The sequence below is a fragment of the Mandrillus leucophaeus genome, unplaced genomic scaffold (assembly GCF_000951045.1).
Source record: "Mandrillus leucophaeus isolate KB7577 unplaced genomic scaffold, Mleu.le_1.0 Scaffold269, whole genome shotgun sequence".
Classification (NCBI taxonomy): Eukaryota; Metazoa; Chordata; class Mammalia; order Primates; family Cercopithecidae; genus Mandrillus; species Mandrillus leucophaeus.
Genome location: NW_012102798.1, coordinates 3,657,860 through 3,670,345, shown reverse-complemented (window position 1 = coordinate 3,670,345; position 12,486 = coordinate 3,657,860).

Here is a 12,486-nt window from a genome sequence, read left to right as displayed (position 1 = left end):
ATACCAAATTCAAAGCTGACTATGGCATGGCACCACATGATAGATAGTAGGCCCTGAAGGAAATCAAAATATTTCACCCCAAAATAGATTATTTGATATATTTTAAACAGCCCTGCAAAGCTGTCTTTTGTGGGACAAATTTGCATCTATAGAGAATCTTCATTAATGAAGCCATGCCTTCCCTTTCTAGGCCTTTCCTGGATTGAGATGAGATTAACTAAGCATCTGACACTCTTCCAAAAAGACATATTTACCATCTATTCTCTTTGAAGACTACTGCCTACAAGGCTTCATCTACATGACAGAAGCCTTGGCCTTCATAACCTCCCTATTATTAACTCAAGCATTTCTTTCTACTAACTTCAAGTCTTTAGACAAAGGTAACTCTTCCAACCAATTGCCAATTAGAAAATATTTAAATCCGCCTATGAACTGTAGCGCCTTCTCCCAAACCCCTGGCTTTGAGATGTTGTGCCTTTTTGGGCTGAATCAATGTATACCTTCCATGTGTTGATTTATGTCTTGACTGTAACCTCTGTCCCCCTAAAATGTATAAAACTAATCTGTAACCCGACCCCCTTATGCACACTTCCTCAAGACCTCTTGAAATTGTTTCTGGGGCCATGTTCCCTCATGCTGTCTCAGAATAAACCTCTTTAAATATTTTACAGAGTTTGGTTTTTCCATTAATAAGACAGACACTTAAAGATATATGACAAATATCTTCTTTTGGTTGTGTCATTGTTTTCTGCATATATGGACACTCATCTGGTAATCACGTCAGAAGCTGAAAGTTAAAGCCCTTATTGTTTAAGAAGCCCAGGTCAAATGATATCCTTCCTTGTCCCCCACCCCCATGCCTTTTGGGGGATTATTTATAAGTATTTCTTAATAGTGTGCTCTCACAGATAAAATATCTCAAAGAAATCTTGATTGGAAGCATTTCAGACCTTAGAAGGGGGTGATGTATTTTGGAAATTTAGTGCCCTTCGAATGGCATCATGATGTGGCTACTTACTCTTGAGATACATCCTAGCTTTTGCTCCAGTGACCCAGAGCTGAATTGGGAGTGGCAACATAAGAGGAGGACTGGTCCTTTGAATGATCTTTCTTTTAAATTATGAAATATTTCAAACATACTATTATGTATGTTTGAAAAAAGAAAGGTCATTCTTTCTTTTACATTATTCATATTCATATCCACCCAGTTTCACAGCTTAAAACAACCACAATTTCATTATGCTCATACATTCTTCAGGTCAGGAATTTAGAAAGTACATAATGAGGACAGCTGTCTCTGTTCTAGTCTGGTGTCTCTACTGGGAAACCTAAAGGCTAGGGGTGAATTGATAGCCAGGGTCTAAAATCATCTGAAGTCTCTTGTTCACTCTTACTTCTGATTCCTGGGCTGGAAGGATTCTCAAAGGTTAGAAACACTAACTCAATTGTCTACATGTTGCCTCTTCACAATACTGGCTTCCTCACTGTCTAGTGGCTTCAGGGTGGCCAAACTTCTTACATAATGACTCAGGGCTCCAAGCATAAGTGTTCCCATCAAGCAAGGAGGAAACAGAAATGGTCCTTTCTGACCTGTCCTCAAAACTGACACAAATGTCCCTCCCACAACATTCTATGGGTTACAGGTGAACTTTCCAAGATTCAACAGGAGAGGGCAAATACTGTACCTATCTACAGGAAAAACATCAAAGACATCAGGCATGTTTGAAAAACATGAAACATAAAAATACAGAGAATAATATATAAGCCACAAATTATCCATGACCCAGAATTTATGTATTAACATTCTTGCTAGGTTTGCTTATGTTTTAAAAGCAAATGAAATGTCATTGTTAAAGAAAGGACTCCAGCCTATTGAGTTGCCTGTTCCAAGCATGGTGCTTATCTAGAAATTCTCCTTTAAGATAGGTAGCATTTTTTGAGCACTTGCTACGTATCAGGCACTATACTTTTATGTAGATTCCTGTCAACAATTTTATTACATAGGTACTACAACTACAGAAAGGTAAGGGTTCTGTTAAACTCTACAAATATTTATTGAGTACCTACTATATGGGACTTTGTCGTATTCATAGAATTTATAATCTGGTAGGAGTCAGGTCATAACAGTAAAGATTGTGGAAAGTGCTATGAAAGAAATAATAGACTAATGTTTTAGGGAAGTGAGAAGAGCAGAGAATAGAGTCAATATTTGAACCCAGGCAGCCTAATTCTAAAATCTGCATGCTCAATCATTGCACTATATAGATTCATATCCTTAATTTGGTTGAGGATTTAAGGTCTAATAAAGTTAGGCCTGTGGCATATGGCATCCCTGACTCTACTAGTCTGCATGTCCTCCCTTTTGCCTTTATTTAAATTACTTTTGCCAGCATTCATTGATTCGTACTTGTTTACTTTGCTTCTTGTCTTGAACTTTTCCTGGTAGAACTCTCCTGGCAGTAAGCAATCTTGTCGCACAGAGTGTCTATAAAGCAGACATGTTTAGACTATTGTTAATAAAATAAAGTGCCCCCCACTCCACAATTAACACTGGAGCATATATTTAAATCTGAAAAGTCCCCAAGTCCTGATTCATTTACTCTGTGTTATAAAGGCATAAGTCTGTTTTTATCACTCAGTGAAATAATCATCAAATGATTTTCTTGGAAAGTCTAAAAGCTTGGAGTGAAAGTTAAGTGGTTTGGGCCCTTAGGGTATATAATTTGATCTTCCAGGACTATTTGGCTAGGTTATGTTGCCTGAGGACTTAGAAATAAAAGGTTGATATTTTCACCCATGTTGATCTCAAGCATGTGACACACATGTTTGTGAGATTCTCCATTATGTGCCAGTCTTGGATTGCTCTTTTATTACAATCAGGTTGTGTCTCTCTCTTGGAATTTAATTTTATGCCATTGATATGGCGAGTCTTAATGAAAATGTCAGACTTTATGTCTTTAGAAGTAATGACACAGGAAATGAGTTGGTTGCCCCTATGTGGCAAGCAAATAAATTAGAGCAAAATCCAGCCACTAGACTCTGTCTTTTTTTCCTGGTCTCAATTCCGCACCTGCTCCGTGCCTAGTTTCCTGGGGCTTAATGGAAGAAAAAAACTAAGCTCTTGAATTCTCCTTCCAGATTGACCCAGCCTATTTGTTTTTTAAAACAGTTTTTTTGTTTTTGTTTTTGTTCTTTGAAACAGAATTCATATAGTATAAAATTTATCCTTTTAAAATATGTAATTCAGTGGTTTTGAGTATATTCACAGGGTTGTGCAATCACATGACTAGGTAATTCAAGAGCATTTTCATCACCCTCACCCCAAAATTCCCATACCCAGTCAAACTCCATTCCCACCTACCACCCCTCAGCAACCAGCAATCTACCTTCTGTTTCTGTGGATTTGCCTATTGTGGACATAAATGGTCCTATTTCTGCCTCTTTCCCCTCTCTCCCATCTCTTTCTCTGACTCCCTGCAAAGCCAGGCTCCTGGATTGCTGGGACAGCCCTGTAGGGTTAGCTGAATCTAAAACAGGTTTTCTTTACTCATTTTCTCTGACCTACTCTCCCATCCTGCCTTTTCTAATTCTCTACCCTCTTTGTCTAAATGTACTCTCAATTATTAATGAATTCTTGTGTATTCACTGAACACTAGGTACAAATAACTAATAATATACACACGGTTCCTGACTTAGGATGGTTCAACTTATGATTTTTCAACTTAATGATAGTGCAAAGGTGACAGTCATTCAGGGTACTCCTCAACTTATGATGGGCTTATTAGTATTTAACACAATTGTAAGTCAAGGAGCATCTGTATAAAATTGAGCACTTAATATAAGTCAAGAAGATCTGTCCTGATAACTTTTCTTGCATTAACTCTTAATACAAAACCTGAATGAAATCAGTATTATTATTCCCATTTTACAGATGATTAAACTGAGGCATAGAAAGAATAAGAGATTTATTATGTACAGTAGCAGAGCTGAGATATGCGTGGTTATCCATGTCAGGGAGCAGGAATTGGGGGTGGCATGCAGGATGATAAAACAGAATACATGGTTCCTTACCTCAAGGAGTTGGGAGAAGAAATAAACCAGATGCACATGCAATATTTAAGCAACAATGGAAAACAGTGGTTTTCATGTCTTATGTGCCTCAGAATCATCTGGAGGCCTTTTTTTTTTTTTTTTTTTTTTTTCCCCCAGAATCTCGCTCTGTTGCCAGGTTGGAGCGCAGTAGCATGATCTCGGCTCATCGCACTCTCCACCTCACGGGTTCATGCCATTCTCCTGACTCAGCCTCCTGAGTAGCTGGGGCTACAGGTGCATGCCACCACGCCCAGCTAATTTTTGTATTTTTAGTAGGGATGCGGTTTCACCATGTTGGCCAGGATGCTCTCGATCTCTTGACCTCGTGATCTGCCAGCCTCTGCCTCCCAAAGTGCTGTGATTACAGGTGTGAGCCACTGTGCCTGACCCTGGACGCTTTTTAAAGCATGCACTGTCAGACCCTACCTCCAGGGTTTCTGATTCGGTAGGTACTGGGTAGGGCTGAAAGAACTGTGTATTCAGGTGGCTCTGATGCTGCCAGTCCAGAAATTTCAACATGAGAACCATTGTCTTAGAGTATAACTGTCTTTAGAGAGCATCTGGAAATGCAGCAGCAAGAAGTACGATTATGCACATTTAGGGAAAGAATGAGGTTTGGTGTGATTTCTGTGTGGCAGCATGAGTTTGTTACCTAAGGGAGTTGGGGAAGGAAAGACAGTCATCACACCAATAGGATTAGGTCTGTTCTTGCTTAAGACTCTCCTGTCCTTCCCGCCTCCTGCTCTTAACATGTCAAGCCCAAGCTGAGAGCAGGGCGTCTGAGACCCTTCACAATATGGCTCCTATGTACTGTTCTAGCCTCACAATGCTGGCCTCTCGGTTATCCCCACTTTACAGTCCAGTGATTCCAAGTTTGGTGTGTTTCCAATTTTTCATGCTGGTTCACGCCCACTTGCTACTGTTTCCTCTGCCTAAAATGTCCCCACTCAAGTCCTCCTGGGGCCGTGCCAGACTACCTGGATTCAAATCTGGCCTCTGCCAATTACTAGCCATATCCCCTTTGGCGAGTTGGTTAGCTGCTGTGTGCCTCAGTGTCCTAATCTGTAAAATGGGGGTAATAATAGTTCTTACCTCACAGGGTTGTTGTAAAGATTAAATGAGGTAATACTGATATGAGAGGTGGACTGGGAAGTGCTGGGTAGAGGAGGAAGGGTCCCTGGCTAGGGTTCCACCCCTGGGCCTGTGCCCATGGACCTAGGTGAGGACAGGCATTTCTGTTTTTATGCTCAAATGTTGCATTTCCCAAGACCACCCTGGCCTGCCATGCCCCCATCTTGTGCCTATAAAAACCCGAAGACCCTAGTGGGAAGGGCACACAAGTGACTGGACATTGAGAGGAACACACAAGCAGAAGAAGACACAAGTGACTGGACGTCGAGGGGAGCACACTGGAGGAAGAGCACACTTGCAGGCCATGGACCAGGGGAAATCCACCTTTCCATTCCATCTTCCTTCTGGCCTCCCCATCTACCTTGCTGAGAGCTACAATCACTCAATAAAAAACCTTGCCCTCATCCTCCAAGTCAATTTGTGATCTGATTTTTCCAGTACACTAAGGCAAGAACCCTGGGATACAGAAAGCCCTCTGCCTTTGCGATAAGGCAGAGGGTCTCATTGAGCTGATAAACACAAGCAGCCTACAGAGGGCAAAACTGGCTCATACCTGTAACCCCAGAACTTTGGGAGGCTGAGGCGGGTGGATCACTTGAGGCCAGGAATTCGAGACCAGCCTGGCCAACATGGTGAAACCCTCGTCTCTACAAAAAATACAAAAATTCTCCAGGCGTGGTGGTACACATCTGTAGTCTCAGCTACTCGGGAGGCTGAGGCAGGAGAATAGTTTGAACCCAGGAGGTGGAGGTTACAGTGAGCGGAGATGGTGCCACTGCACTCCATCCTGGGTGAGACTCGGCCTCAAAAAAAAAAAAAAAAAAAAAAAAACACCAAACAAAACACACACACAAAACTGAAAGAGCACATGGTAACAAACGCCCACTGGAGCTTCAACTGTAAACATTCATCCCTAGACACTGCCGTGGGGTCAGAGCCCCACAATCTGCCCGTCTGCATGCTCACCCTGGAGGTTTGAGCAGCGGAGCACCGAGAAAGTGAGCCACACCCCCATCGCACACCCTGAAAGAGGGATAAGGGAACTTCTCCCGTTTCAATACTTTTTTTGTTTTTTGGACAGGGTCTCGCTCTGTCGCCCAGGCTGGAGTGCAGTGGTGAGATTACGGGACTCAAGCCTCATACAACCTTGACCTCCTGGGCTCACACGATCTTTCCACTTTGGCCTCCCAAAGTGCTGGGATAACAGGCATGAGCCTCTGTGCCCAGCCAAGGTAATACTTATAAAATATTCAGTATAGAGTTTAGCACATACCACATATTCAAAAATGTTGTGTTTTCACTATTGTTAACAGTTTTACTAAGTCCAGCCTAGGCACTACCTCCAGAAAGTCTACTTTGTCATTCTCAACCCCATGCCCACTAGTATTATTATTGATTCCCTCTCTCTCCTGTACTTTGTATCTCATACATGCTTCTATTCAATTCCTGGCTCTGTCACTTGTTAGCTGTGTGATTGTGAGCAAGTTATTTAACCTCTCTGAAACTAGGTTTCCTTATCTGTAAAATAAAGATGATAATAGTATAATAATACTCATCTCAGAGTAATTGCTGATATTTAAAAAGGCAACACATGAAGAAGCTCTTATGGTAGTCCCCAGTACTTAGTAATAAAGGTAAATGTCATTTTGAACTACACCATGTGGTTGTGAGAAATAACAGAATCATTTCTTCTCAAGGTAAGGTGATGATGCTCTTATCTCAGCAAATAGTTAGGAGAAGCAGATGGTTTTATATATTGATTCCTGGTTGTATCATTATTATCACATCCCTTGACCTGATTTCTATCTACCTCCACACTTCATAGTGTGTTTTCTCATTATGCCCCACATCTTCTACCTAGTTTTCCAGCACACACCACACTGTTGCAAGCCTTTCTGCTTAGTCTGTTTCATCCCTGAAATATGCTTTCTCACTTTATTCCCTGGCTAATGCCTGTCCACTCTTAAAGATTCTTTTGCCCCAGTTTACGTTTGTATCTACTTTGTCAAAGATATGTAGATATATGGCCTTATTCCTGGGTTCTCTATACTATTCCTTTGATCTGTGTGTCTATTTTTATGCCAGCACCATGCGATTTTGGTTACTACAGCCTTGCAGTATAATTTGAAGTTGGGTAACGCAATGGACATCCTTTTCAATAAATGGTGCTGGGAAACTTTAATTGCCATATGCAGAAGAAAGAAACTGAATCTCTGTCTCTCACCATATACAAAAACCAACTCAAGATGGATTAAAGACTTGAATGTAAGACCTGAGACTATAAAAATCCTAGAAGAAGACCTAGGAAAAAAAGTCTTCTGTACATTGGTATGGGCAAGGAATTCACGACCAAGACCTCAAAACCACAAGCAACAAAAATAAAAAATAAGCAAATAGGACTTTAAACTGTGCACAGCAAAAGAAATAATCAACAGAGTGAACAGACAACCTGTGGAACGGGAGAAAATATTTGCAAACCATGCAACTGACAGGAGAGTAATGTCTAGAATTTACAAGGAGCTCATACAACTCAAACCAACAACAGAAAACCAAATGACTCCATTAAAAATGGGAAAGGATATGAGCAGATACTTCTCAAAAGAAGACATACACGTGGCCAACAAGCATATGAAAAAATGGTCATCATCACTAGTCATCAGAGAAATGCAAATCAAAACCACAATGAGATATCATTTTACACCAGTGAGAATGGCTATCATAAAAGGTCAAAAAAAAAAAAGATGTTGGCAAGGATGTGGATAAAAGGGAATGCTTACGTACTGTTGGTGGGAATGCAAATTAGTTCACCCTCTGTGGAAAACAGTATGGAAATTTCTCAAAAAACTAAAAATAGAACTACCATATGACCCAGCAATTCCACCAGTGAATGTATATCCAAAGGAATTGAAATCAGTATATAGCAGATATATCTGCACTCCTATGCTTATTGCAGCGGTATTCACCAAGCTTTGGAATCAACCTAAATTTCCATAAATGGATGATTGGATAAAGAAAATGTGGTATATATACACAATGGAATAATGTTCATCCATAAAAAATAATGAAATCATGTCTTTTGCCACAATATGGATGGAACTGGTGGCCATTATCTTAAGTAAAACAACTCAGAAATAGAAAGTCAAATATCACGTGTTCTCACTTCTAAGTGGGAGCCAAAAAATGGGTACACATGAACATAGAGTGTGGAATGATAGACATTTGAGACTCAAGAAAGGTGGGATGGTGGGAGGGGGTGGGGTATGAGAAAATAATGAGTAAAACATACATTATTATCATTATTATCTTTATAGTACGTCCATTTAGAGGGATATACTAAAAGCCCAGACCTCACCACTATTTAACATATCGATGTAATAAAACTGCCCTTGTGTCCCTTAAATTTATAGAAATAAAATAAATTTTAAAAAGGATTCAACTTTTAGTGTCACCAGCTGTAGGTCCCTGAATCTCCAAATTGAGATGGGTGCCCCATCCTATGCTTACCCTATCACAGTGCTATGATATTGTTATAGAACTTTTTGTTTGTGCATCAGTCTCTCCAACTAGATTGCGCCTTTCTTAAGAGAGTCAGGCCCTTTCAGCTTCATCTCTGTATCCCCAGCACCTAGCTCACTGTTTTCAGCACAGTATAGCTTCAATGAGTATTTGAACTAAACTGAAGCGACCCAGCTGTACTGGAAGAGGTTTAAGGTTATTTTTTAAATGTCAATAAGTTGCCACAGACAAGCTACCTTTCCTGAAATCTCAGCGTGGAAAACATCTGGACATTTTTCTGGTGGCAGGAAAGATGGTTAATTCCACCTACAACTCTTGAAAAAAAGGGGCATTAAACAAAGCTGGCCAACTACTCTATTAAAAGTTTTGGCAACACTGCCATCTAGTGATGGAATTTAGATATGCTTGAGAATGAGATCCGTAGTTCATGGAAGCCTGGAGAAAACCACTGAGCTTTCGTTTACACAGAGAAAGAGGAATGGCTAGTTTCCCTGAATAAGGCATGTAGGTATGTGATGTACATTTCACTCGATAGATCGTGTTAATTGAGGGAAATAAAGGTCTAAGTATATCATTTGTTATCCACCAAGTCCTATTAATGTCGCTAGTTGCTGATGGGGTGGGAATTGTACAGGACAGTCCAGATGGTACCTATTTGTTCCCATTGTAGCATTCAGCGTTAGATTATGTACCTTATTTTTTCAAATGAAAAATGTGGCTGGCACAGATCTGCTTTCAGGCATTATACAATCTAATTGGACACAAGAAGCAATTAAGGAATAAGACACCATTAAATTTGACTCAGGTCATTGATTGGCTGTGTGTGTGTTAAACATATCCAAATGTATGCATGAGTGTTTTCAGTCATTCAGGTGGTGAGGGTGTCTATACTTTTGTAGGAATCCTCAAATAATTTTGGAATACACTGCCCTTGGAATCATCCTGAGCCTGTTCTAACACGAATAAGAAACAGTAGATATGATCTACCACACTGCAAGCAGCTGAATGTGTACTGCATTTGGAGTCAAACAGGTTTGAGTTCAGATTACTTGTCTATCACTTACTAAGTGTGTGACCTTGGGCAAATTACTTAACCTCTATGCACCTCTTCATCTGCAAGATAAGAGTGAAAATAATACCCATCTCATTCAGGTTCTGTGAAGTTCTGTGAGGATTAACTGAGACTGATATGTAAAGTACTGAAAGCGGTGTAGGCAGTTTAGTAAGTGCTCGTAATGTTTGACAAATACTTTGCTACAGCCCCTTTACTATCCTAAAATGAGACAGAGAAACTCATAGACAAAATAATGTACCTACCACACACATAATTTTATATATTTGTATACTTGTGTGTGTGTGTGTGTGTGTGTGTGTATATATATATAAATTTAAGATAAGATTTTATATATATATATATGGGGGGGGAGAGAGAGGTCCAACTAGTGTGAAGGAGAAATAAAAGGAAATGATTGGTAATAAATAACGAATTTCCATCTGCAAAGATTGAGGCCACACCATGATAGAAGACGTAGGGGAACAGGTAGAAGCTTGCACCTACGTACAGAAACAGCATGAACTCAAACACTACAAATGCAGGCGCATGCAGGGGCATTGCATTACTGACTCAATTACCATGATCAGTGTTGTTGCTGGCAATATGACCTTCAAAAATATTAAGCAACTCTTGGGAGAGTTCTGAACACAACAAAGAGCAGTTTTCCCTCAATTTACATGGTAGCTGGATTCCTGGAAATTTTAGCATATACTGAAATAAAACTGCAAAAAATACTTCGTGTTTATGTATAAATCAGAGTTCTGTTCTAGGCACAGCTAATTATTAACAGATTTTTTAACCTACATGAATAAGTAGGTGGGAGGTGGCATTCAAAATTTGGACAGAATATGGGACATTCTTCACTGTGTGGGACTGTCTAGTTCATTGAGGATGTCTAGCATCCTCTTTTCCATTAAATGCTTCCCACCTCCTTTGTATACCAGTCTCTATCTTATACATATTCACATGCATACAGAACCATAGAATTAGACAGGTACAGACATAAACTCTCAAGGGGAAATAGAGTCAGGGCCTTGATATTCATCCAGGGCTAGCCTGGAAGAACCCAAGGATGGAGACTGGACAGTGGGTGGGATATGGAGAAGGGTCTTAAAACCTGTAGATTCAGTTATGTTTTGTGTCTGGATGAGGTACGCGAGGAAAGGGGTGGTGAGGGAGCTGGGGTGGGGAAGTCGGTGGGAAGGACAGTATTCAGGTACTGAAGACTGAAGAAAGGTTGGGAGTCACTGCCAAGTAGGCAGCCAGCGTTGGGACTCAAGGTAAAATGAAGGCCCTGGAAAGGCAGAAAATTTGGAACCATGAAGACAGACCACAATCAGGATTCAACTAACAGACAGAGCAGAGAAATGGGGTCTGAATACAGCCTGAATGTCTTCCATTCAGCTGGTTAAAAGCGCAGACGTAGAGTCACACAGACCTCGGTTCAAATCTCAGCTCTGCTACTTACTGTGTGATTTCGGGAAACTCACTGCAAACCTCGGAGCCTCACATTGTTCTCATCTGTAAATTGAAAATACTGATAGCGCTTATTTCCTCCCTCAAATGGTGGTTGTGAGAATTACACAGGAGACCATATGTAAAGTGCTGGACACATAGTATATGTGCAATGTAGGCTAGCTGTTATTACTACTACCTTCCCCACCAAACAGCTCTGCCTTCCGTGCCCGCACCTCAGTGAGTGGCATCACCATCTACCTGTTCAGCCACCCAAGCCAGAAGCTTAGAGATGATTGTTGACCTTTACTTCCTGATGTCTCACAATCCTGCCGATGTTTCCTCTGAAATTTCTCTTGCATCTACTGCCTCTCCTCCAACCCCACTTCCAGTGCTTTCACTTCAGCCCCTCACCACCTCTTCCTTGGGTTTATATCCCCTCTGTGGAGCTTGGCTGCACCTGGTGGGGTCGAAGAGGGGAGGACTTGTTCTACTGGGACTCTGCTTGGGTAAAGTCTTAATGTCTGGGTGGCAATGGGCAGGACACTTATCCAAAATGGGTGGGAGCAAATGAAACCCAAGGTAAGACTATGGCCCAGAATTTAAAAGGATATTATCAGAGGCATCATATGGCAAAGCAAGCTATAGCATAGTGATTAAGCTCATGGAATGTGGAGTCAGGCTTCCTAGGTCTGAATTCTGACTCTACTGCTTATAACTTGTTTCACCTTGGGAAAGTTACTTTACCTCTTTGTGTCTCAGTTTCCTCACCTCTAAATGGAAATAAAAATAGCACCCATGTCAGGAAGTTGTTGTAAGGATTTAATAATTTATTACATGTAAAGGGTCTAGAATGGTGCCAGGTACATAGAAGTATGAAAAGTATTTCTTAAAGTATTTTTTAAAATTTAAGATGAGGTTAAACACAGAGCTGCAACGAAGTAGATTGCACCTAGGCCATAAACAAGGTGTGGGCCTGGGCGGGCCATTCCTAATGGGTAACGGTGGCCTACATGGGGCAGGGCAGCTGCCTGGCTGGATTGGGCTAGAACCCACCCTTATCATCCCCCTTCCACCTCCAGCCCTCCTAAAGGCAGGCTTTTTTTTTTTTCATAATTATATTTTATTTTTTATTATACTTTAAGTTCTAGAGTACATGTGCACAACGTGCAGGTTTGTTACATATGTATACATGTGCCATGTTGGTGTGCTGTACCCGTTAACTCGTCATTTACATT